Here is a 27,910-nt window from a genome sequence, read left to right as displayed (position 1 = left end):
ACAAGGCCCTGTCGCTCGGATGGCATGAGGGAGAGAAGGAGAGAGAGAGAGAGAGAGAGAGAGAGAGAGAGAGAGAGAGAGATGAGGGGGAGGGGTAGTGGGTACCGAGACAAATGGAAATAATTGGTACTATTTTCTGTACCATCCGGGCTGGTGAAAACGGGAATAACACGATACAAAACCAAAAGCAGTGTTCTCGATCGAATCGACACCATCATTCAAAATGTCACAATTACCCTTCAAAATTAAATAAACGTGAAAAATCGATGTAAAACGAATCTTTAATAGCAACCCGACAATAACCATGAAATGACTAGGTCAATAGGTAGATGGTATATGATAATACATATGTCTATATGTTATATATAACACTGTAAGTGTTTAGACGGACAAGTGAGATATATGTACTATATAAATATATGGGTTTATACTAAATCAATATTCCCTATATGATTTGACATTTAACCCGCAGTTCTCTGTGTCTATATAACAGATTTACCTACACCTAATCAAATATAATATAATATATATTACTCCTACATGGTCATATATAGACAAAATATCTTAAACAATATAGATCTTTACCTATATATAGTCCTGGATATATAGAACGACGATCGTAAGTAAACATTATTTATATAAGTATCACATATACTTTATTTTATTCTCAAGAACATAAGAATGCCTTTAAACATACATTATGCAAGAGCTAAATCTGTCTATTGCAGGTCTTTCCTTAGGCCTGATATGTTTTCTAAATTATTAAACATACATTATGCAAGAGTAAAATCTGTCTATTGCGGGTCTTTCCTTAGGCCTGAAATGTTTTCTAAATTATTAATTAGACATTAATTAACTTATCCAGGCCATAATCAACTATCGATGGAATCGGATTTCTCCGATATTAAATAGATTAGAACAGTTCAGTCATATTTTGATTTAAGCTAAAAATGGAAGAGTAAGGCTTAGCTTCGAACCACCAGTACGGTGCATTGTTGAAATTATTGCACAAGTCTTGCCAAACCTTCAAAGGCTAATATCTTCGCTCGCAATAGAGTAATGTGAATGAAATTTTCAAATTATTCATTTTAAATTATCTATTTTCGAACTGTTATAGCAAGAATGGCTAACTCTTTATCTAAATCTTACATAATGTATCTTTAATATATTATAACAAAATCTTTAAGACATTTTTGTTCAGTTGACGATGTGGAGATGTTTTATGTTGACTTTGTATGATATATTTTTAATAGAGAAATGGGGTTTAACGTCACCCGAAACAAACTCGGGAAATTCGGGACTAACATATGGTTAAATTACATTGCAATAATTCGCTTGCACGAGGGGTCCTTAGATGTGGGAAGAAACAGCAAGGCCCAGAGAAAACACACGAGATTGGACAAATGAACCATTTTCTTGTCATGTACAAAGAGGGAATCGAAACCACGCCACTTGATACAATGACAAACCTTATGATCCAAAGCGCACGTGTTAAACCATTTGGAAATCCAATTGAAGAGCCCAGGGGAAGAAAGATCTAAGTCACTTTTTCAACGAACCCCAGTTAATGGCGCCATCAGATAGCAAATTGTATAAGCTTTCTGTGGAACAATCAATTTCAGGTAAAAACGGTCAGAGTCACATCGAACCAAGACCCTTCTGAAGGGCCTCCCGGACAAATACCTCCACCGTACCCTTTATTAAACCTTAATTTGTCTGAAAAGTTGAAGTCAGTTGTACTGGTAATGAACTTGTAATTAAACCCACTTTTTGTTCTGTTCGCGTCAAGCATTCTCGTCCAAAGTCTGTTTTGCAATTTATGCGAAAAGACACAAATGTGACTTAGATCGTTCTTCCCCTGGACTCTTCAATTACCCTTTTTTATATTATATTCTCAATTGAATAATCAGCTCCATATATTGTGAGGTGGACCATGTTTAGAATCATCGTCATATATTGTGAGGTGGGCCATGTTTAAAATCATCTCATTATATTGTGAGGTGGTCCGTTTTGAGAATAATCTCAATATATTGTGAGGTAGGCCATTTTTAAAATCATCTCATTATATTGTGAGCTGGGCCATTTTTAAAATCACGTTAATATATTGTGAGGCAGGCCATTGTTAAAATCACCTCAATATATTGTGAGGTGGGCCATTGTTAAAATCACCTCAATATATTGCAATTGTGAGGTAGGCCATTTATTAAAATCATCTCATTATATTGTGCGGTAGGTCATATTAGGACCACCTGTAAATTGGTTTATTTGCAAAGGTACGAAATAAGAAAACTGTGAAGTGGCATCCATTGTTCCTTAACACTACGAACCTCACCACAAAGTGACATCGAATATTCCACAAGGAGTAAGCGTTTACTGCCACATCCACGAAACAAATGTTGCTTTGCCCGTAAATGGGATATGTTGTTGAAAATATCAATTTTTGTAGCCGAGTGGGTGTATGAAATATAGAGAACAATGTCAAGTTTATTTATCAAGGAAATATTTTTTTAGACATAAATAATAACGCATAGCGAGTATCAGATCAAATTGCACTTTCGGAAAGAGAACAATACATACCAAGTTTATCGAGGAAATATTTTAGGCATAATGAATAACGCATAGTGAGTTTCAAACCAAATTGCAGTTTCGAAAACAGAACAATACCATGTTTATCGAGGAAATATTTTTTAGGCATAGTGAAAAGCAGTAGTGAATAAATATAGTGAATAACATAATATAGTGAATAACACATACTGTTAGTCAATATCATATTGTCAATAACACATATCGTCATTTATTATTTATTCTAAATAACATAATTATGACAACATGTATGTCGATAATTTACAAACACATTTCCACGTTATTCACTTCACTTTTATGTATGTATTTTTAATGTATTTCGGGAGCAATGTAAAGTTTATGAAGTTTACGTATTTGGTGTATTTACTTTTAACGTATTTACTTTTAACGTATTTACTTTTATGTGTTTACTTTTATGTATTTTTTTATGTATATACTTTTTTCCCGGAGGGGTCGTGGACTGTTAAACCTTAAAGTAGCTAAGTCTTTAACCCAATATCATGCACAGTCTTCGACATTGAAAACACGAATTATTTGTCAATTTAAATCAACATTGACGTTGTGATCTTACTGTGAAAAGATGGGCTTCTGATATCCAATATTTAAGAATGAGGCTAGACATATCACACAAGTCATGTGAAACAGTGATGCCATATTCTTATCTGGAGAGCATGCGCAATAAATACTACCGGTGTAGACTGGAATAACCAGACTTCTCGCGCATTTGTCCGAACAGAACTGATTTGAAATAAGAGTAAAAACGGATACAATTGAATGCAAATCAGTTTATATACATTCATATCAAATTATTATATGCGTTGCGACCCATTTGTGTCAATTCTATGTCCCAAATAATAGTGACTTAACTCCTTTAAAGCTTTTCCTTTTGCAGTGTGATTAAAATACAAGATGAAATGAAATGGGGTTCAGAGTTTACCGTCCAACTTCTCTACACCAACTGGACTACACACTTTAAACCTTCGTAGATATATTTTTGTATAGATTATCAATTTCAAATACCATGGTCGCATTGTGTCTATAGGCTAATAATCTAAAAATAGGGATTAAAATTGATCCTTGTACCGTGTATATGTTAAATATGTAGATAAAATATGTAGCTACCGTCTGGGTATAAAAATATTTCTTTTAAAAAAAATAAGAAGATAAAAAAAGAAAGAAAAAAGACATCACTCACGTAGTATTAAGAAACAAAATGCTTCAATTAACTTCAATTAGAATAGAAACTTGGTAATATAAAAAGATCCAAAAAGAAAATTATTCACAATTAAGTGAATATAACTTTAGTTGCAGTTACACCAAGAATTCAGGGGCACCGATTGTCGGGAGATAAAATAACTGTGGATTTTCGAGTAGATGTTGTAATTTGATATAAAGTGAGTGCAAACACCGTTGTCTGAGTACCCCCCCCCCCCACCCCGGCAATGCACACGTGGCCATAGAAAAACAATAACATTTTCGTCTGAAAATGGCCGAGATGTTGTTTTGACTAGATATTCTGTTCTCTTTACCCTTTCTTTCTACTGTCACCACTGTGAAATACGTCAACTGCGAAAGCTATTTAAAGTTGCAATTTCATATTTTTAAGTTATATTTTTAAAATGTATTAAAATAAAGACTTAAAATAGATAGTATCTAGAAACAGTCCCACCTTGTTAAAGAATAATCCTATTAATCCTATAATTCACTATTGCCAGTTGAGAAATTGGCAAAAATATCATTTTCATCTTTAAATTCAAACGTTTGAAGCTAACTACTCCATGGTGGAGAATAGAAAACAACGGAGGTAATTGGGAGGTAATTGTGTTATTATTTCCGGTGTAAATGAGTTTTAAATGTGAGAATGACACCTATGATCGTATAATAGTGAGTTGACAACCTATTGAGCAAAAGACATAGAAATAATTATGTTTTGACTTTCTTAGAAAATATGAAATTGTAACTTTAAACATACATTATGCAAGAGCTAAATCTGCCTATTACAGGTCTTTCTTTGGCTTGAGATGTTTTCTAAATTATTAATTAGACATTTATTAACTTATCCAGGCCATAATCAACTCTCGATGGCATCGGATTTCTGCGATATTAAATAGATTAGAGCAGTTCGGCCATATTTTGATTTAAGCTAAAAATGGAGGAGCGAGACTTGGCTTCGAACAACCAGTACGGTGGGTGAAATTATTGTACACGTCTTGTCAAACCTTCAAAGGCTAATATCTTCGCTTGCAATAGAGCAATTTGAATGAAATTTTCGAATTATTCATTTAACATTATCTATTTTACATTATCTATTATAGCAAGAATGGCTAGCTCTTTATCTAAATCTTACATAATGTATCTTTAAAGAAGCTGAGTCGCTATTCTTTGGCACCTAGAAATGGATAGAAATAGGTCGCAACGCATTTTGTAATGTACCATGAATGTATATAAACTGATTTACATTCAATCGTTTCTGTTTTTACTTTAATTTCTAATCAGTTATGTTCCCCTGTGGGATATGTTTAGCTTCGTTCACCGAGTCGCTTCATTGCAAATAGTACCCGAAAGCATTTTGGCACGCGATTCGTTAGCCAATTTTAAAATGTTCATGTTGTCTTAAAAATTGGATATCACAGAAGCTCATCTTTTCACGGTAAGATAACAACATCAATGTTGATTTAAATTGACCAACAAGTCGTGTTAGCAATGACGAAGACTATGCGTGATATTGAGTTAGCGACTTGCCTTCTTTAATGTTGTCCAGCCTCGTGGGTCTTCTCCGGGTCCTCCAGTTTCCTCCCACTGCTAAAGACCCCCTACGCGCACAAACGAATTATTGAAATAAAATTAAACCATATGCTAGTCGCGAAATGACCTACTTTGTGTTGGGTGGACGTTACCTCCCCCTCTCTCTCTCTCTCTCTCTCCTTGGAAATATGTTACCTGTGAAAGCTATATAATGTTGGACATGTCGACATGTTAACCTACATGTGCGGTTCGTGATATATATTTCTCTTTGATGTTTAGATAAACATGTAGGTTATGTTTATATATTATAACTACATCTACTAACATAGGTGGGTTTTACTAACATAGATGACAAAATCAGAAAGATGAAACGATGATATATTCTGACAAGATCGGCTTTAAAACTCGTTACATTCTTTTCGGGTAATTTAGACCTGTGTGTTTATTCAACCAAAGATATTTAATATCTCCCATACAATTTCTGTATCGTTTTGTTGAGCAATACGTGAAAAAAAATACCCTAGGTTCGAATGTCGGGATATTAAACTGCATTTTATTCCCTTCTGTAATGTTGCAATGGACAGTCGTGCAAAACATATTCTACAGAACCTAATTTGACAATACTACAAACCTCAATTGGGCAGTACTACAAAACTCAATTTCACAGTACTACAATACTTAACTTGACAGTACTACAAAACAAAACTCAATTTCACAGTACTACACTACTAAACTTGACAGTACTACAAAACTCAACTTGACAATGCTACAAAACTCAATTGAACCAATTTAACATAACTACAAAACTCAACTTGACAGAAATACCAAACTCAACTTAAACATACATTGCGCAAGAGAGCTATATCTGCCTATTGCAGGTCTTTCTTAAGGCGTGAAATGTTATCTAAATTATTAATTAGACATAATTAACATATACAGACAATAATCAACTCTCGATGTCATCACTAGCCTGCGATATTTACTGGATTTGAATCCGATCTGCTGCTCAACGCTCATTAATGATCACATCCAAAACCAGATAATCGAGACTATGTTTTGTTTTATCGTTACGACTTTAGTAATAATGATGGAGGCTAGGTCTAAAATTCAAAAGCTAATATCTCGGTTCAGAATGGATCAATTTGACTGAAATTATCAGCAAATTCCCTTTACATTATCTAGTTTTTAACTTTTATAGTGAGAACTATCGGCTCTTTATCTAATCTCCCATAATGTCCCTTTAATGGGAGCAATCAGAATTACAAAACGAAGGATTTGTTTTAAACATTAATAAACAGAATGAATCAAATATATGTCATAATTATATTAATATCAACTAAATTGTCATAATCATCCGATATCTAAAAATAGAAATTAATATAAAAGGATATCTAAAAACCTAAGTGGGCGTTTAAATATGAGTAATAATAGACATGTCAGGTGTTATATATAAATAGATGAATAAAAGGGGTTTTTATTTTTAAGGTGTGGTGAACGGTTCTGCATGTTTCACTTTAAAAGAGGGAATTAGAGCAAAGACAACCGTGTATTAGTAACATGATATATTTATATACCTATGTGTAATTATCAGTTCAATTTTCTGTTGGTAATAACATCTAAATACAGAAATGTTTTATAAGTTAAAACACGCTTCATAATTCGTTTCGGTTATTTTTTCAAACGAGACGGAAATTTAATGATTGATAAAGCTTTAAAATACCATACAGGGCACTGGTTGCCCGTTAAATATAGAATAGATTTTAAGATCTTACTTTTAACTTACAAATGTCTTCATAATTTAGCAACACAGTATTTATATGAACTTTTAAAATTATATACTCCAGAAAGAACCCTACGTTTATCTGATCAATTACCGTTAAAGTAAAACAATCTGTAAATCTTTCTAGTTACGGGGCGCGTTCTTTTAGTTATCAAGCACCTATTATATGGAATCAGTTACCTTTTAATATTGGAATGTCAACATCACTAGTTGATTTGAAAAAGAAAACCATGTCACTACCGTATCTTACCATCACCACCCTTCCTATCACCATGTAGTTTACTAGCTTCCGTAACACTAACTCCACCCACCCCCGTACCCCCATGTCACTACCGTATCTTACCATCACCACCCTTCCAATCACCGTGTAGTTTATTAGCTTCCGTAACACTAACTCCATCCACCCCCGTACCCAATGTCACTACCGTATCTTATCATCACCACCCTTCCAATCACCATGTAGTTTACTAGCTTCCGTAACACTAACTCCACCCACCCCCATACCCCCATGTCACTACCGTATCTTACCATCACTACCAGTCCTTCACGTTTACGAAATGGTGCGGGAGCCATAAAAAATACTCCCGCCAAGTTAAAAATGGAGTGGAGAAAAAAGCTCCCGTAAAAAAATCGTCTTAATTATATTGCATGAGTAATTCTACATTGTATATATATATATATATACTTTAGTCTTGTCTCGTATTCTCTATATAATGTCATTTATTTGTTCCACGAATTTCCGTCAGTTTGATTAATTTGTCGGCGTGCTTCTTAGTGCACAATTTCCGTCAGTTTGATCAATCAGCGTGCTTCTTAGTGCACAATTTGACCAAACCAATTTTACAAACCCATTTTTGTCTTCCTCCGTGGCTATTTGCCCTCCAGTAATGTCAATTTAAAAATGTTGCATATTTGACAGTTTTGACCATATCCAGACATATTGATAGCGATAATCAACGCATTGCCAATGAGACCAACCGTACATTAAATCTATGTTTGAGGGGTTTCGATTCTCCGGTTGTACGTGACAAGGAGTAGGGTCGCCTCTCCAACCGCGTGAGTTTTTTTTTTGGTTCCTCCCTTTTCCTCCCACTGCTAAATACTCCTACGCGCTAGCGAATTATTGAAATAAAATTGAAACATATGTAAGTACCGAAAGGACCTAGTTTGTGTCTAGTAGACAAAAAGCCTACTCTCTCTCTCTCTCTCTCTCTCTCTCTCTCTCATTTCTTCGAAGTTTGTAAATAACGTTGTAGTAGATCGCTCTCTCTCTCTCTCTCTCTCTCTCTCTCTCTCGTGTTTTATAGAGTGACGATATAATACATATTCATAATGTCAATCTCTCAGTTTTCATCAATTTATTTTAAAACATCAACTTTTTCATTTATTACCATACAGTCTAGATACTACCAATATTTAAATTTTCATTTCATTTTTTATGAAAAAAACTATTGATTTATAGTCATATTTTCACCCCCGAGTCCGTTAATATATTTACATATATTAGCCATTTTTCATTCAGGTATTATTGTCATTTATTTATCCATATAGTATTTATTTTCTTTATACTATTATCTTCCGATTCATTAACATGTTCATTGTGTAGTTTGTGTTTTATGTTTGTATAAACTTTACATGGGTATTCCCATGCAAAATCGAAGAATTAATATTGATATTTGAGATTGTTATAGGCTATTTGATACCGTTGATTGTGTCGACTACCTGTACAGGTTACCACGTCATTAAGATAAACTAATACCCTCAAACACACCTGTGTAATAAACCCTCTATTGTTATTCCCGACTTGTCTGTGCATACCGTTAGGCCGTAGATTTCTACCTGTTTTTACCTGAAAAGAAGGATCAGCTAGAGAGATACAAATCAGCGGGATTTTATTTTTTTTATGAATTGGTTCTGTTTTTGCGCATTTTGTTTCTTGTCTTAAAGATATTGTGATAGATTTTCAGATTATAGCTTCGGGATTTCCTTAATGACATGATGACAGGAAGGGAATTTTTAAAAGAAAGCTCTTTAATCATTTTGTTATTGGACAGGTACGGGTGTTTGTCATGGTTGTTTTGATTGAATGTAAAGCACATATGTGCCATTAACCCCTTGTCTTCTAGACACCCCACCCGCTAAAGAATGAATGGAATTGTGTTTAACGTCCTACTTTCCTGTACCACCTGGTTTAATAGAGACGGAGATCCGCCATCAAGTGTAATATGAGGCAAATGTTGCCCTGACATGTTGCTTTACGATCTACTCATATTTCGGTTTCCAACTGCCAGGGGATCTTTGGCGTGCTGTCAATAGTATACACTGGACCTCGACTATCGCTTCGTCCCGAATCGCTGACAAGTGCAAATCAGGCTTAAAATCCCCATTGAACTTTTAGGGTTCAAACTCGTGACCAGTGCCATACTCCCTGATACATCCCTCCTCGTTCACACTAGATTTCCCGTGTATTGACTGGAGAAAGTTCATTGTGATTTTCCGACGTGGTATCCCCTTGTCAGTGGTGCAGTACACATTGTCGTGCACGTAAAAGAACCATTGTCACTTGAAATTTGAAATAAAGAGTCGGTCGTAGTGCCGCTGTCTGGGGCAAAATTTCCCTCGCAGCAATTTGTATGGCCCATGGCGGTCTTCATTAACCCAGTTGTAGCAGAATATTAAGACTTTAAACCCCACACGCCAACACTGTCCTTAGCACAAATACAATGCACATTGAACAGTTTTAAGATTATATTAGTCTCAAAAATATTTAGATATTTTTCTTTTGTTGATAATGATACAAAAATACAACGCACTTTCAACATACAAGACCAATAAAAAGGAGGTCTCGGTTTCGATTCCACTGTTGGCCGAGAACATTCAACGGGATTTACCCTATCTAATCCACCTCCACACCCCTTTTCAGGACGGGGGGCCTGACAAGGAAAGATCTGTAGTCATTCGAATGGAACGAAAAAATCGAATTCTCATGTATACCAGTAGTTACTTTAGTAACGTAAATTGTATCGGCTCTGCTCTCTACTACGTTACTGTCACCTCCTAATGACAACTAGTATGAAAATAAGGCTTTTCCCCTATCTCGGTTCTAAGGCAATTTTGGAATCCTTACCGTCTATTTTTCACCGTGATTCTTCTTTGGTCGCTAAAAGGAATCATTTCTTGCCACATCCGACACAAATTTATAAAAATCCAACTCTATTTTCAAGTAGAATTGTGCGATACAAAAACATAAATAACTTTCATTTGAATTGGGCCGCCATGTTCAAACTAACGCTCAGCCAATAATCCAAACTTAGGAATGGAATTTTACCGTAAACGAAAATTCGTGCTGTATACGGTCACTAAAGTTTCTTTTTATTCAACATACATGAATAATTATTACATAAAATCTATAAAATAAAACAACACATTATATTGACCTTTATACAATATTTTAAATATTCTATGTGTTATTCTCATGTACAGCGAGAATTTTCGTTTACGGTAAAATTCCATTCCTAAATTTGGAATATTGGCTGAGCGTTAGTTTGAACATGGCGGCCCAATTCAAATGAAAGTTGTTTATGTTTTTGTATCGCGTAATTCTACATGAAATAGTGTTGGATTTTTATAAATTTGTGTTGGGTGTGACAAGAAATGATTCCTTTTGGCGACAAAAGAAGAATCACAGTGAAAAATAGACGGTAAGGGATCCAAAATAGCCTTAGAACCGAGATGGGGAAAAGCCTTATTTTCATACTAGTTGTCATTAGGAGCTGACAGGAACGTAGTAGAGAGCAGAGCCGATACAATTTACGTTACTAAAGTAACTAGTATACCAGTGGCAGCACGTTAAAGATCCACTAATCTGCTACTAAAGGGGCAAAATTCCGCTCATAGCACATGTTTTCGCGTCTTCATGACCTCGGTTGGTTCACAACAATAAGATGTTAAACTACATTCCATTCCAGTTGTCTTAAAATATTTTAGTTTTAAATTTTCATTAATTGGCCCCTTGGGTTATTAATGTGACAAGTTGTAAGTGTTGTTGACAGTTTAAGTATAACAACTAAGTTTTTTCAGATTATTTATTAATGCAAATGTATTCATTAAACTCAGCTTATATTTTAAAGGTGCTAATAAGTCTCTTTGCTTTCGATCAAAGTTTTGGAGTTGGTTGATCTGATTGTATTTGATTAACATTGCACATCTTTAGAGTTAGCGGAAGTCAGTGTGTTTTGGACTTAAACTGTCGACTGTTGAACACAAAATCCTGTTTAAAGGAACACTTCCAGATTTCAAGGGATAGCCGTCGGTAAAAATCTACAAATTAGACACCAACATGTGAAGAAATGGCTCAAATATCTTGTCTGAAACGAGAGAGGGGACAGCGAATTTGGGGTTTAACTTCCACACAAACTAGTTCGTTTCGGGATAAAATAGTACAATTTTATTTCCATAAATCACTTGAGTGTAGGGATGTTTAACAGTTGGGCGGGGGTGGGGGTGGGGCGGAGAACCCCAGAGAGGGGCCAGGCAGCCGACTCTACTCCTTATCACGTACAACTGTGGGATCGAAACTTGATATACTTTGAAATACCTTATATTATAAAGCGTACGTGTTAGACAATCCATCCGCTACCCCCTCCGACCCCCAACCCCCAACGACTGTAAGAAACCAATGGCAGACCTTATGTGTCAGGGCATTCGGCAACCCAATCCCGCTGTAAGAAACTGAAACTTGTTGGTTAAGTATGTTGGCTTACGATACGTTATAGTGCTATTTTTATTTACTTTCTCGGTACATAGTTTACATTTTTAAGTTGTAAATAAAACAATAAAACAATTCAAGCAGATCTTAAATAATGTTTTATTCAAGACCCTAACATCGATTATAAGTCACGATTCAGTTAACAGTACTTTAAAAAAAATATATAGGAAAAAGTTAACTTTTTAAACCAAGAAGCTGTGTGGGTTGAGTGTTTTGAACAAACTGTGCGCTTTGTTTTTGATTTTGCCTCTTCTGGGAGAAGGCGACTATATGGGTTTTATGTCATAATATATAGATGGGTTTGGATGGCAGAATGGTTATTGCGTGTGTGTTGTATCATAAGATCTGTCATTGAGTAAATTGGTGTGGTTTCGATTCCCCGGATGTACGTGACGATGGGAAGGGTCGCATGTCCATCCTCATGGGTTTCATCCGGGGTCTCATGTTTCCTCCCACTGCTAAAGACCCCCTATACGCGCCAGCGGTTTACTGAAATAAAATCAAACCATATGACCTAGTTTGTGTCGGGTGGGTGTTAAACCCCATCTCTCTCTCTCTCTGTCCGTCTCTTTCTCTCTCGCTCTCTCTCTCTAATTGTGTTTAACGTCTTATTTTTCTTAACCAACTATGGGTTAATGTAGACGGACATACGCCATACACTTTTTATTTTATAGTAGTTGTGCATGGCAAAGGGCCTGGCAAGGAACAATGTATAGTTCGGGTGGGACGAAAACGAAAGACCAGGGGCCCGTGTACACATTGACGTGCACGTAAAAGAACCCTTAATTCGAAGCAAGAGTAGTCCATAGTGCCACTGTCTGGGCAAAATTCCCCTCATAGCACACTGCATTTGGTACATCTGTCTTTACTTCATTGCCCCGGCTGGTGCATAAAAGTAGGACTTCAAACCCCATTTCGTTTCATTGTCTGTCATGTCTATATTCTGCTATGTATTTAGCCTACACATTGTATAATATATACAGGGACAGAGTTTAGTTTGATATAGTATATATTATTTATAGATATATGTTTATTTTGTACGAGTATATATTGATATACATATTAATAATATACTATATAGATGTTATTGTACTGTTCAGTCCTTGTGTATACTGAATATCTATATTAACTGCTATGATATAAGTTACTTTATAACAAACTCGAATATCGTTTTAACATACCCTTTAATAACAGTTACTTTCATTCATGGATCATAGAAAACACAAGACTGGTAGTCATTCATAAAACCGTCTAGATAACCCAGACTACCACCACTACTTACCTTTACTTACGATATTAATATCGAGCATTGTATTCGCTACCTGTCGACGGGGACTTGTTACTAAATATATGATATCTATTGTCTTGGTATAGTGTGTGTTGGGGATGGGACATGACTGACATTCAAGGCGTGTTCAAGTTACGCTCGACTAACTACAAACTCGGCTCACCAGATCACTCGTTCATATACAGCGGCTTGGACTGTCAGCTCTATCACAACACACTCACGCCTTGACGTTTCGACCTGGGAATATTTTGTGAAAAATTTGGATTATTGGACTAGTTTACAGGATTAACCTTTAACCTTTCTGTAAGTATATTTGATAAAATTCCTATTAGTTTTCTTTTTATTTCGATATTTCTATCAGTTGTGAAACGCCAAAAACTTTTCTTGAAGGTTGTAAAAGGGCAACCAATGATTCAATGAAACCCATTTTACGATTGATTCAGCCTGCGGGCAACCGGGTTTTTGGATAACACCTCTAATGGGCTCCTCTCCTTTGTTGTTGTGCAATGTCAACAGCTTGTACATGTTGATCACAAAAAACTGATGCATTTGTCAACTACCCGATACCGGAGCTAGGATAATAACAGATGTGTTCCAAAACATCCTCAAAGCCATGCAAAATAGGGACAGGATCATTTTTACAAGTTTCTGAAGAACTAACTCATCGATATTGAGATAATTGAAGTATTTTGTCAGTTTTTGATGGTACCGATGAAGCATGTGATGGTATTTTGTAATATTGGGTTGCACAGGGTAAATCATCCTGTCAAAAAATGTTAAACTTGACACCATGGTGAGCTTTTGTTTTTCTGAACCACAAAACACCAATAATGACCACCTGGTTGGTCGGTGTTAACAAAAACTTCAAAATGTCTACAAGGATGCTATTTTTCTTGAATTATGAAAACCATAAAGAAAATTTAGTTACAGGAGGGAATGGGGGAATCGATTGGGAGTTTAGGGGATGTGGAGATTCCACCGCCAGCGAGATCTAACTTTAATTAACCATGTAGCACATTTTATGATCTGTCAAATGATGACAGACAGCGAGGTTGTTATTGATAAGAAGTTTTTTGTATGAATTTTGTTTTGTTAAAATCTCACTATACTTGGGAAAATAAGAATGACCGGTGATGGTGTCGACGATTCTAAGCCCCTATTTACCTATTGATATGAATTTTGTTTTGTTAAAATACAGGGACGGGCGGGTGATTTACATGTAGAGCCCTATTTACCAATTGATATGTGACGCCACGGTGTTCAATATGACTTCTACTTGTAATGTATGTGTGTAAGTGGGCGGGTGGGTATCCCTCTTTTAAGATTCCCACATACACATGTAATTAGTAAACGTCTGGTTTGATCAAACATTTTAAACTGTTTTCTGGGTTAGTTTCTTGTAGAAACTGAACACCAAGTTACCTTTTGAATCACACTATCAGAGTGTTTATCGTAAATTAACTCTGCATAACTTATGTAACTTTAGTAGTTAACAATTATCCTTATCGTCCACGTTGGCCCAGGGCAGAGTATGTCTACCTTTCGACAGAGATCTGGATTGAGAAATAAAATCAAATGAAATGGGGTTGAAAGACTTACCTATTTTTTGCACCAGCCGAAGACGGACATACGCCATGCAATGTGCTATCAGGGGAATTTTGTCCGCGCAGCTGAGCTACGGTCTTCATGTCTTTCTATTTCTGTAAAGCTTATTCTTGCTAGGTTCTCTGCCTTACACCACTGACAAAGGGAAACCTGTGTAGCAGTTTACATATTGGAAAAACAATTCCTGTGTTCATGGTTACTAGGTCGACACCTTTTGGATCCCAAATCGCCGACCCTAAACTTTCCCCTCATTTCCCATGACCGAAAACACCTGTATTATTTTTGATGGCCCGACCAAGAGTGGTAATATTTCCTGTTCACTTTGAAATTTTGAAATTTACATTTTCATATTTCTCTATCAAATCTTGTTTGGTAACACCACCAGCTTCGAGGTTACGAGGGATTAAAACTATGGTATGGATGATTTTAAAATAGCACAACAAATAGCTAATTAAGGCACTGGTGCATGATGACCTCAAACAGTGGTGGACCGAAGCCCTGCTGAAGAACATATTGTGGGTGGTCAGCCATTGATGAAATTTAATGACCCTTGTTTGTTTACATCGTACAATACATTGGGGCAACTCGTCAACGTTGGTTCTTAATACATCCACATACGACGTTGTTCCCATCGTAACAAAATGAAGTTGTTTTTAATTTATAAACGATAACGTTATATTGCTGCGTTCCTGGGGAACTTTGTAAAGTGACTAGTCATGAGTAAAATGTAATGGTTCCCGTTACAACAGGTTAATTGTCAATGACATGTTTTCTAGCAAATCGTTCTTGATGTAAGATTAGTTTGGGATTGAACCGTCGCCTTCACACATTTTATTGTATTTGTGAAGAACTTAATGCAGTGACCAGCCATGAGTAAAATTTAATGGCTCCCATTGCTACAGGTGTGATTGTCAATGACATGTTTTCTAGCGAATCCTTCTGGTTGTAAGATTAGACTGGGATTGAACACATTTTATTGTATTTGTAAAGAACTGAATGCAGTGACCAACCAGGGGTAAAATGTAATGGTCCTGTAACTACAGGTGTGATTGTCGAGTTGTTGACTTGGATTGAAACATCACTTTACACATTTTCTAGAGTGTCCTCCTGTCCCCACTACATGGATTAAAGCTACAATATTGTTATTAATTTATTAAAGACACATCCAGTTTGTGTATGAAGTTAAAACATACTATATATTATGGTCATCTACAAGCTTATTGAATCTAACAAACATCCATATTTCCCAAATATAACGTTTGAAAACTCTTAATCGTTTAATTAGTTGGCTACACAAATAACCTTGGTTTACAGGACATTAATCAAGAATACCAGAGCTTAAACGGTAAGATTTTCTAGATTAATATGAAAATTGAACAATTAGTATGATGAAACATATATTATGCAAGAGCTAAATCTGTCTATTACAGGTCTTTCTTTAGGCCTGAAATGTTATCTAAATTATTAATTAGACATTAATTAACTTATCCAGGCCATAATCAACTCTCGATGGCATCGCTAGCCTGTGATGTTTATTGGATTAGGTTCCGATTTCCTGTTCGACTTTCTTTCATAATTTAATCATGCAAATTCCCTTTACATTATCTAGTTTTTAACTATTATAGTGAGAACTGCCAGCTCTTTATCTAATCTCCCATAATGTATCTTTAATTATTCTGTTTGGCATATACGCGCAATCGAATTATGGAAATAAAATTGAACCATATGTTAGTCCCGAAATGACCTAGTTTGTGTCGAGTGGACGTTAAACCCCATTTCCCTCTCTCTCTTTGTTTGGCATAAACGTTTTGCCAAATAACATTTTTTTTTTTAAAAAGTGGATTATCTATAGCAGAGACATTGAGAGGAATGCATTGTGCTTTGTCGCCCGATGATGAAATATTATGGGCGTGGTTTGCTACAGGTTCACATTATCAACGTTTTCGTTTGTGTTGAGATTGTCGCTGATGTCAAAATGTAAAATAAAAATAATTTATGTCATAATAATCATGTTATTAACTTTTTCTGTCTGTTAATTAATAGCTTCCGCCCAAGCCGTTGTTAAAAAAATGTCGCTATATTTAAAATAGTTGCCGAGTTCACTATGGATATTTGTGGACTAGGAGAATTTTAGTCATGACTATGGATATTTGTGGAGAAGGAGAATTTTAGTTATTGCTATGGATATTTGTGGTGAAGGGAAGATTTAGTTGCACAGTTCCTTATGGGTATTTACATTGCATGACGTATGCCCTTCTTCATAAGTCCGATTGCTTCATTATAATTACCATAAAGTCTGTCATTGGGTCAACTGGCGTGGTTTCGATTCCCCGGTTGACAAGGAGTAGGGTCGCCTGTCCAACCTCGTGGGTTTTCTCCGGGTCCCCCGGTTTCCTCCCACTGCTAAAGACCCCTACGCACAAGCAAATTATTGAAATAAAATTAAACCATATGTTAGTCCCGAAATGACCTAGTTTGTGTCGAGTGGACGTTAAACCCCATTTCTCTCTGTCCGATTGCTTCATTATAATTACACAAGTAAGGACCAACACAACACTTATTTGTAAAGATACCTGATAGTAGAGATACAGTTTCTGCTTTAATCGCCATCTTTATTCCAGAATTGAAATAAGGCAATTCTTTAAACCAATACGAAAAGGGGCGTTAGACGATCTTTTTGTAAACGTCTTGAAACCACATATATCAGAAGCGATAATGACGAATAATATGACAAGCCCTGCGGACATATCGCTAAGATTGTTTATTTATAACCAGTCTTTTTTTTCTTCGATTTCCGTAAGCATTCATCAACATAAAATATCGCTCTTCAAGTTTGATAAGAGGTCCTCAACGATAATTACTTATAATATACCGTGGTTCCTGATGCGAGATGCTGATACAATATTGTTGAGTCTGTTATTTGAATGGCGATTCTGCGGATGGACCTTGTTTCTGGATTATCTTATAGAAATAGATCCCAGTGAGAAATACAGATTCGAATCACTACGCTTTTTAAGATACAAATCTGAATTAAATATTGTTTATTTAAAAAAAAAAAAATCATTGGACAATGCTCTGTGTCATATGGCTTACAATATTTTGACATAGGTATCCCCAAAGTGATATTATGCATGTAATGAAACGATTGGTTATCATGCTTTTCTCCCGTTGAGACAACTGGCGTGGTTTCTATTTCCCGGTTGTACGTGACAAGGAGTAGGGTCGCCTGCCCAACCTCGTGGGTTTTCTCCGGGTCCTCCGGTGTCCTCCCACAGCTAAAGACCCCCACGCGCAAGCGAATTATTGGAATGAAATTGAACCATATGTTAGTCCCGAAATGACCTAGTTTGTGTCGAGTGGACGTTGCTCTCTCTCTCTCTCTCTCTCTCTCTCTCTCTCTCCCTCTCTCTCTTTCTCTCATGTTAGATGCTATAACAGATAACCTGCCCCAGATTACACCCGTCTTACACCAGCGTCACGATGCTAATCTGTAGACGTCAGAAAATGGAATTTCGTAGGAGCGAGTCTGACATATTTCAGCAGGCTATCCAGTCTATAATCTGTCGAACGATTAATACTCTTACGCCATAACAACAGTGACGTACGTGTTAACACGAAGTATAACACTTAAAGGTGTTCAATCCATTGATCAAAATACTTCCATTCTCTGTGTAGCAGGAGGGCGTCTTTGTCCAGGGTCATACATAAAGAGAGTTTCATTAGTTATAGTTAGTTACATATATTAATAATTACGTTTATTTCTTTGATATTTGTCCTTAATATCATTTCAATGTGGAAATGTTATTAAATACAATTGTTTCCTACATACGAGTCTGTAATGTTGAACATGAGTAACAAATCGGAATAAGGAAGTGACGTAATCTTGTCTGATTTAACTTGATGTCAGATTCAAATTAAAACTTTAATAGACTCATCGAGGGCTTGTCGTTATTGAAGAATGTAGATATATAAAGTTTTAAATACAACCAATAACACTTGTCTCGCCGTCTGAACGTCACCCTTTTCTTAAATCAGATTAATCCGTCCAAATCCTTTAAATCCAACGTAAAAAAAATAGTCCTAATGCACAATGGTCAATTAGAGTCTAGAGGATCAACAAAGGCTTAATGAAGGCAATGTTACAAGTGTTAAGAGCTAGAAGGTGCAGGACCGGCTTTTGTTTTAACGTATTTTCTCAGTTAATTTCTCGTCGTCCTAATTTTAGGCTTTTGTTCAAATCAATAGCCTTAAGGGTTATCTCGCCTCTTCATTGCGATGTTTTACTTTAATCTAGTTGTCTAAATCGCACCCCCCTGGAGGTTTTTCCCGACATTTATTTAAGATCAACTGATATTATTGATAAAAGTATTTAGCCATATTGTTATTGACGTCTAGATAAGTGAATATTGTCTATAGCTTTCAGAAATTTGCGTTTCTTAGTATACATTTAAAGGAAGTGTTGGTCGATTGCGGTTTTTCCGTGACTCTTCTGCTGAGAAATGACGTAATAAGTAATGTAGAAACGCTGAACATCACACATTCATCATCTTTCGACTGGTGCCGATATTTCCTTGTTGGGCACGAGGCAGAGTATACTTACAGCTGATACCATTTCAGTCGTAGGTTATCAGTGTCTCTGACTGATTCCAAACTGGAAGCCTGTATACAATTATCTAATGTTTTATCTTTTGTACTTGATCGGTGTATTTGTTTGTTCTGTTGGTGAACAACAGTTTTAATATTAGTGTCTGTGCCTATAAGCATATAGATAGAGATCTTTATGTTTGATTTTTATAACTCAATGAATATGTTATCAGGTCGAAATGACTTGATGTGCTTTTGTGTAAAGCTTTTAAATAAATCAGTTGACTTTTGACCCTGTGTAGGCGAATTCTGCTTAAGTAAAAGTAAATGTTTTATGGAGATCTTTAATTCACGCTACACAGACTTTGGGGAATTTAAAGACATTGAAAGAAGGGTGGGGAGAGATCATTCGATTGAAATAATATATTTTATTCATGAATATTAAAGTAAGTGTGAATATTATAGGATTCAGACATTCCCTGTGGTCTATTCACATTGGTATTGATTTATACATTAGTTTCAGTCAGTGCAGAAAAGTAGGACGTTAAACCCCATTTCATGTATACATTATTTTGTTGTGTATTAGTTTCAGGACTGTCATGTCTAATCTATTTAGTTAATTTCACGGTTTTGTTTTAGTTTTTAGTTCGTGATCCGACAAATTTGACTATTGTGGGTGGTGGGGACGTTACGCCCAGCTGGAATTCGATATAAGAGTAGGTCGTAGTGTCACTATGCGGGCAAAATGTCCCCAATAACCGACTGTATGGCGTATACCCGTTTTCATTAGCCCAATCGGTGCAGAAAAGTAGGACGTTAATCCTCATTTCATTTCATTTTTATTTCTTAATCAAATTTCGTTTCGTTTGAGACGATTGGTATAATAGGTATCGTGTATACGACATGATGTACTTAATTATTCAAGAACACGTGATATATGAAACAAGGGGGTAAAAAATGCTATTTAATCAGCTTTTGTCTCATGATTATACAATTAAAAATATAGATTTCCTATTTCATTTTAATCCCATTTAATTTGTGATTTTAAATCCCGTAGTTAATCTGGGTTTTACAGATTATGACAATATGGTTTTAAATTGTCATGTTACCTGGTTGTAAAAAATATCATAAACAAATACATACTGCTGTATCAATGCTACACTGGTGTATCGATGTTACCCTGTTGTATCAATGCTATACTGCTGTATCTATGTTATACTGCTGTATCAATGTTACCCTGTCGTATCAATGTTACACTGCTGTATCAATGCTATACTGCTGTATCAATGTTACCCTGTCGTATCAATGCTACATTGCTGTAGCAATGCTAAGCTGCCGTATCAATGCTACATTGCCGTATCAATGCTACATTGCCGTATCAATGCTACTTGCTGTATCAATGTTACACTGCTGTATCAATGCTTTGAGTGTGTGAAATAGCTTTATTTAAAGTCCGCTTCCACCGAAGTAATATCGCAAACACACAGTGCTTTGTTATGTTTTGGTGTCTAAATAATTTGTCTGTAAATCTACTGGCCAATCAAATACCTCATTTCATGTATATTTTTCTATTTTCTATTTAATCACACCTACTTTATATATGTATAAACATACGTAAAGCTCTTCTTTGTTACGGGGATACTGATTGGTGGTTAAAACGTTTGTTCACCAATCGAAAATTGTCTTTCAATTAAGCGAGCTGCGTACGTTGACATGTCATGGGAAGGAGAAGCAGCGAATTGCAAATGAAGACATGCTACCCCCTGCCGAGACACACCAAGTTCACAATAAATGTGGACCTTTCATGTAAGCGTCAATGAGCACCAACTGTGATGTACCAAGGAAGGTGTTGAAGCGTACGTTTATCATATTAAGCTAGGTTCACACTATCCTGATTGGTGCTATACACTTGAAATCGTGGTTTGAATCGTGCAGTAATCGTGGTGATTCTATCAGGTCTTGTCATATATTGAGCTCAGTCGTAGCAATCGTATCGAAACGTATCTGCACGTAGCAGATCGTGGGCTCAATAGGGACAATCCTATGGTAACGCATCACACGACAGTAGGGATCTAGCATTAGGGATAAGTCACGCTGCATAATCACACTATCAAATGATACTGTACCTCAATTTTTTTTTAACTCGTTGGCTGCCAAGTGGGTCACCACCCCAATAAAAAAGGATTTTAATATATATTTGTAAAGTGGTTTTGGTTAGATTATTTTCTGAGAAAATATAAATATCCTCCAGCGATATCTCGTATACCATTATTCTCTCATTGTCCTAACTGAATCAGAACGAAACGAGGGTAAGTGAAAGCTCTTTTAACATACTCTCTCTAGGTAGTCCGCACTTTTATAATTCATTGTAAGTGGTGGCGCAGCTTAAAATTAATATGAAATGAAATAGGGTTTAATGCCCCCCTTTAAGTATCATCCGAACGACTAGACACTCTTCGTTGCTGGGTCATGCGTCCTGCACCAACCTCCGGATCGAATCCAGGAACCAGCTGGTTAGTGAACCAGTTCCTTACACACTGGGGCTTCAACAATCTCAATAGTACACTACTATATCATTTCCCCATTAGGGCATTTTTGTCACGAATTTGAAGCATTAGGGCATAGGGGGGGGGGGGGCGAGAGGTTACTCCACCCCCACCCACCTCGGATACGAGACATTATTAGGTTTCGGCATATCTTAGAATTGCGGGGATGTGATTGCCTGTGATGTTTACCTGTATAAATATGGTACATTCCATCTCTCATTAGACCCATTGGTGCAGAAAAGTAGGACGTTAAACCCCATTTCATTTCATCTCTCAGTTAGAACCAAACGTGCGTGATTTTCTCATCACCTCATCGGTATTGCATCACTTTTGCCCTACTACTTACTGTACTCAAAATGCCCTACTCCCCATAGTAGAGATTCTTGGAACTAAATCTGATTAAAATATAGCGCTCAACATGACCATTGCCAAACAGGTCATAAAAATAGACTCCCCTGTCCTTTTGTATGACGTTAATAGTTTCAATCAAGTCTCATTACAACACAGATCCTGTTTCGTTTCGTTTGTTATAATTTCGACGGCCTTCACTACCGGGTATAGGCAAGTAAAACGGAAATTTAAACTATAAAAAAACGAAACGAAATAGGGTCTGTGTATTGATCAAACTTGATTGAAACTATAAATGTTATACAAAAAGTCAAGAGAGTCTAATTTTATGACCTGTTTGGTAATAGTCTGTCATGTTGGGCGTTGTAAAATTCTAACCACGATTGAATTTATGTCGACTATCCTTTTTAAAAACATATATAAAGATATAATATTGCTGGGTTTTTTTAGAAAATAAAACTTCCATAAAAATAAAAGTTCACTTTTACAAGTACAACGTTTTTAGAAAGCTATCTAAAGATAACATTATGTTTATGAAAGAATATCTGAAATATTCAGGTGTTTTTGTTCGTTTTTTTTCTTTAAAAAAGTAGTGGATAATGAACTGAATATAGCTAACACATTATGCAGTCATAATTCACCTTTCGTTCCTGAACAGTGATTCTAGTTTATAAAAAAACCCAAGCAGGGCTGACTTTCTGATATATTTGCTGTCGGTCATTGCCCTATCGTGTCCTTCTACCAAGCTAATATATTTTTCGTCCTCCATATCGTGTCCGTCTACCAAGTTAATATATTTGTTGTCCTTCATATCGTGTCCTTCTACAAAACTAATGTATATTTTCTGCCAGCCATTGCCCTATCGTGTCCTTCTACCAAGACGATATATTTGATGTCGGTCATTACCCTCGTGTGTCCTTCTACCAAACTAATAAACGTGTTGTCAGCCCTTGCCCTATCGTGTCCTTCTACAAAGCTAATATATTTTTTGCTGAATCCATGGTCGACGCACGAGTCAATTGTAGCGCCTGTGGGGGCTAATAAACGCTACATAGTCGGTCTTGAGGGAGAGAAAAAGAGATCCAACCGTGTACTCGTTGGAGGGCTTGTAAAAAGGACCCCTAGTAGTTGGGATACGATCAGGGCCGTATTAAGGGGAGGGCTGACTGGACTGTAGCCAGAGGCCTCCTCCATTCAAAGAGCCCTCAAATTAATTTAAAAAAAAACAATATTGTACCATAAATAAATGCCATAGGTAAAGTATCCATTGGGCATGCATCGGATTATGTCCCCTTTTCACTCATGGGCCCAAAGGACATTTTCATACAGTGTCCCCATGCCAGCTTATTCCGACCCGGGATACGATCAAGAGTAAACAAAAACGCCACTTTATGGGCAACAGTCTCCTTCATATCATTGCACATGAGGCGTTAAACTCAATGCCTTTCCTAGACATTGTTCATGTCATTATTATTGTACGTTGTATTTTTTATTTTTAGGTGATTTGGGGGTTGACGTTTTTATAAAGAAAGGGAACTCAAGTTACCCTGATTGTTGTGTTTAACCTGAAAATGATACTGTAAATGTAAATATAGTTACAGATATAGCGGAATATAACATTACATTGCATTGTGTGGTAAGTTTCTTATCTATATATACCTTTCAAACAGTTCCCACATATATCAAAAGAAATGGGTTTTTTCAAAATGTAATGAAATAGGGTTTCGCGTATTACTTTCTGCACCAACAAGGATAATGTAGACGGGCATATACCATGTAGTATTGTAGATCTATGAGGAGGATTGTGTCGACCTATTGTTCACCGAAATCCAACTGTCAAGGGTTCATTTAAGTGCACCCCAACGAGTACATGACCGGGTCTCGTGTTTTCGTCCCATCCAAACAACTAGACGCCCTCTTGTTCTTGGTAGGCTTGCAGTCCGCCACCATTGACAAGGGGAATCCTGGCTGGAAAAACCCGTAGAAAATTCACGTCCAGCACCGGAATCGAACCCAGGGTCTTCAAGTTAGTGCCATGCATATAGTAAAAATCAAAAGTATGTTCTTTTTTTAACTATTGTGACGATGTAATTATGTACACCCGAGCGTATAAAAACCTTCAAGCAGAATGGTTTGGTTTTGTAATTAAGTACACCCGAGCGTATAAAAACCGTCAAGCAGAATGGTTTGGTTTTGTAATTAAGTAAAACCCGAGCGTTTAAAAAACCCCAAGAAGATGGTTTGGTTTTTTAATTACACGCGAGCGTTTGAAAACTTTAAAGCAGAATGGTTTGCTTTGTACGAAATAGACTATATGTCATATGGATATCGTGTTGTGAAATCAAAAGAAACTAATATACATTTTAAATGGCCATAACTTGGCGCGTTTATAAACTTCACAATTGTGAATTTACGATGGGACCATTTTTTTTAATCACATGTACAATTGAAATAATATACTGTTTTAACTATTGTGAGTGAGTACAGCGTTTAATAACTTCCTGAAGTGGTCTTGCCTTTACGTAATAGACCATTTTACATAAAGATTGCTGTGTGAAGTCAATATGAACTTTAAATAGCCATAACGTGAGTGATGAATTTGAATAATGTTTAGACCAGAACGTTTTCTTTAATAATAAAAGTATTTCAATTGCGTGAGCGTGTGTGGTCTCTAACACCACATTAAAAGAGCACATACAATGACCACTTGAAAGTGTTTATTATATACACGTTTTGAATATCTTTTAAATCGCATTTATAGTGAAGAACATGTCGTATAGAATCTAAATATTTAACATCGTCCTAGGAAATATTTAACGTCCCACTTTTCTGCTCTGACTGAGCTAATGAAGACGGGCATACGCCATACCGTGGGGTATGGGGAAAATTTTGACCACTATGGCCTGCTCTTATATCGAATTCCAACACTGCAAAGGGATCTTTTACGTGCACGACAATTTGTACATGTGACCTCGGTTTTTCGTATATCATTGTCAGGTCATCTGTCCTGCACCACTGACAATGCAGAGATCGAACCCGCGACCTCCAGACTAGCGAGCCAGCGTCTTACCTACTAAGCCATCGTGGCTCCTATCGCCCTAAGAACGGAACTATTTGGATTTTTCTCTGTTAAAGATATCTTTCATAAAACTATCTGACATGATTCAGCATCGCATGATTTATTAAACAGTGAGTCAGTCGCCCTAGATTTCATTTAACAAAAAAGAAATTTAAGAATGTGTACAATTAGATAACGTGCCATTTATATAATCTGTTACTGTTAAATATTTTATTATTGCTCATATTTGATACAGTAACTAAAGTAACAATGGCGGTTAGTAAGCGTGATGCATTGTATTAAACACGAACTGCTTACACCGGGATCCTCAGGTGTCATAGGGTCTACCTGTAACTTGACCTGTCTTCACCCGAGATGTGAGTCCATCATTGAAGAAAAAAACTCAACTACCTGTTTGGTTTAGTCTCCCTTTAAAACCAAAATGTTTAACAAAAACAATTTGTGGTGAGCAGTGACGCCAACAACGGGAAACCACGTCCGTATTTTGTACGAGGGAGAATATTTATGATGTACATGTATTTTATTGTGTAAAGATATGCCATATTTAAAAAAAAAGAAGACTTATTTGGTCACATCTTGCTCCATAAAATCTAACTTTTTAGGGATCTCATATATTATGCAGGAATTTACTGCCGATAGTTATTGAAGTTCCTCGCGTTTTTTCAGCGTATTTTCCCCTTGTCAGTGGTGCAGGACGAAGGGTTAGGCAAGACAGAGTGTCAAGTCTTCCGTATGGGACTAATACAAGAGTTCTCGTGTGTACGTTGGCATGCACGTAAAAGAATCCTTGACATTTGGAATTGGTAATAAGAGAAGGACAGGCAAAAGTTAGCTCAAAGACCGACTTCATTATCGCAGCTGGTGCAGAACAATAGGATATTACAACCCATTTCATTTCCTACGTCTTGTAGTTAACGACGGCAATGACAGGGGTGGGTTTTAATGTCCACATAAATTCTGCAGGAAAAGTTTGTAATTATTTTAAAAACTAAGTCCACATGACAACGATGGGTTCTTTAATTGTAAACAAACATGGTGATGGGTAAAGAATGTTGATTGGTTGACTATAATGGATGAGATGACGTTTTTATTGTGACATGTTGGAACATTTACTACAGGAAAAACAACCATGTTGGGCCATATACAACTTTTACTATGCTAGAACAGGTTCCTCCCGGATAAAGACCTGTTTTATGATTGATGCATCGTCAAATATTACACCCCATTTTATTTACTATTCATATCTAAAACACGACTCACTTGTCAGTTGTGGATTCAGACCACCGATTACTTCTTAAAAGCTGGACACAGAGAATAGATCCCTGCCCTGAGTGGCCGCCATTTCCCAAAAATTGCCGTTACTATTTTCTGTAATGGGATTCTTCTCATCTCTCATACACACAAAGACTAAATCACCATTTTTGATTTTAATAAATGGAAGCAGAAATAAATACTGCTCAATATTCTCGAAGTGTTTTCGAGTAAGAACGTCGATTTAGGAATTAAAATGTCGATCAATTAACATAGTGTCCATTGTCTAGTGGAGCTAATTGTAGACAAACAACATAAGTTTAGTATGTCGATAACCATTTAGTTGCTGTTAGTTTTGCGCCTAGAGTATGTACGTCGCTTATAGCAGTACACCGAGGACACAATTTTGCAGATTAACTGTTGATTTAAATGTTATCGAATATACAGTATTACAATTACTTTCGTACGATTTACTCAAAATTACTTTCTATATTTTACGATTTACTCAAAATTACTTTCTATATTTACCTTTTACTCAAAATAACTTGCTATATTTTACGATTAAAAAATGCAATTACTTTCGAGTAGTTTACAATAAACTCATAATATTACAATTTTATATTTACGAGAGAGAGAGAGAAATGGGGTTTAACGTCCACTCGACACAAACTAGGTCATTTCGGGACTAACATATGGTTTAATTTTATTTCAATAATTTCCTTGCGCATAGGGGTCTTTAGCAGTGGGAAGAAACCGGAGGACCCGGAGAAAACCCACGAGGTTGAACAGGCGACCCTACTCCTTGTCTTTATATTTACGATCCCGATTCCAATACAATTACAAATACAATTACAAATACAATTTATGATGAAATGAGATAAGTCACATTGTAAGATTTAATTACAAGTACTTTCTATTTTTTATACCCAGATTACGGTTAATTTCTTATTTTTGTGATTATATTACAATTACTTCTTCTTATGAATGTAATTGATGCAATTACTAAACGCCATCTTATCTGTTTACTTTGTTATCCCTGACGTTGTAATTAAAGTGATTAATTTCTCGGAAGACAGATATTGAAATATGGAAAGGGAGTCTATAGGCATCTCTCTGTTCTCCAATCCAATTTCTGTGAATAAATATTGTTTAAAACAAAAATTGAAATATTGGGATTTCGTGTAAAATAAAAATCAAAGTTCCATCAAATTCAGTGTTAAATCATGATAGTATATTTCTGTGATTGATTGGTTGTCATATGCCAGTCATTGTCAACAGATAGAGGATTGTCCAATTGGTAAATATGCATCAAATATATAATAAACAACTAGGT

The 27,910-nt window shown here is 36.1% G+C and overlaps 1 protein-coding gene across 2 annotated transcripts in view; it reads left to right on the top strand.

Annotated features, from left to right (window-relative positions):
- Positions 1 to 27,910, top strand: part of LOC126823770 (rac guanine nucleotide exchange factor JJ) — a 72,168-nt gene that overhangs the window by 11,538 nt on the left and 32,720 nt on the right. Inside the window, exons 1-2 of one of the 2 annotated variants that reach the window (XM_050552739.2) lie at positions 13,188 to 13,467; positions 23,747 to 23,883. The gene's annotated coding sequence lies outside the window, so the exon portion shown is untranslated. Of the gene's footprint in view, positions 1 to 13,187; positions 13,468 to 23,746; positions 23,884 to 27,910 lie in introns of those variants that run through there. The other variant, XM_050552740.2, reaches the window with a different exon arrangement.

Source organism: Patella vulgata, chromosome 6, assembly GCF_932274485.2.
Source record: "Patella vulgata chromosome 6, xgPatVulg1.2, whole genome shotgun sequence".
Taxonomy (NCBI): Eukaryota; Metazoa; Mollusca; class Gastropoda; family Patellidae; genus Patella; species Patella vulgata.
This window is presented reverse-complemented; position numbering and strand designations above follow the sequence as displayed.